Source organism: Galeopterus variegatus, unplaced genomic scaffold, assembly GCF_000696425.1.
Source record: "Galeopterus variegatus unplaced genomic scaffold, G_variegatus-3.0.2 Scaffold13836, whole genome shotgun sequence".
NCBI lineage: Eukaryota > Metazoa > Chordata > Mammalia > Dermoptera > Cynocephalidae > Galeopterus > Galeopterus variegatus.
The window spans coordinates 28,623-29,321 of record NW_007739947.1 but is presented as its reverse complement, the minus strand read 5'-3'; positions in this window follow the sequence as shown (position 1 = coordinate 29,321).

Genomic DNA, 699 nt, shown 5'->3' with positions numbered 1-699 from the left:
ATTACCGGTCAGTAAAAAAGACAAAAAGGAAAAAAAAAAAAATCACTACATTAACAGAAAGAACATCTCCTACAATGAAAAGTTTATCAACTTCTGAGATACGAAGAACTATCTGTTCAGTGATACCAAATGTGGAGAATGTGCATTCTGTAGAAAACATTGTGTTAGGGCAAATATCGGGCAGATACCAGGCTGAGTCCTAACCAGTCACGCCACCACCAGTGTTCCGCTACATGTCAGGCCCAGCTGCCTTAGGGGCTGAAGGAAACAGATAGCATACATTAATATGAAACCAAATAGAAAGACTTCTAAAAAGGGAAGTAATAGGGAGTGGCATTTATTCACTCAACACATGCATTTGACACCATTCTGTGCCAGGCACGCAGCTGAGCATGGGTATTACATAGTGGGAGCAAAACTGATTAACACGGTACCGACCTGAATGGAAACACATGGCCCCCTCAAATGTGCCCAGATGGAAATTGGCGGTGGGGGCCATGATGATTGCAAACCGTTAAATAAAGGAGCCTCTCAGACACTCTTAAGCAAACCATCCTGTCACTGGTGTTTTCAGAAGCTGATGACCTAATCCAGAGAACTGCAGTTCTTACCATGGAATCTGTTGGGTCTCTGGTTTCTCATGACAGATCTTAGGGAATTTCATACTCCATGAACACGCGGACCAGTGTTTCCTACATA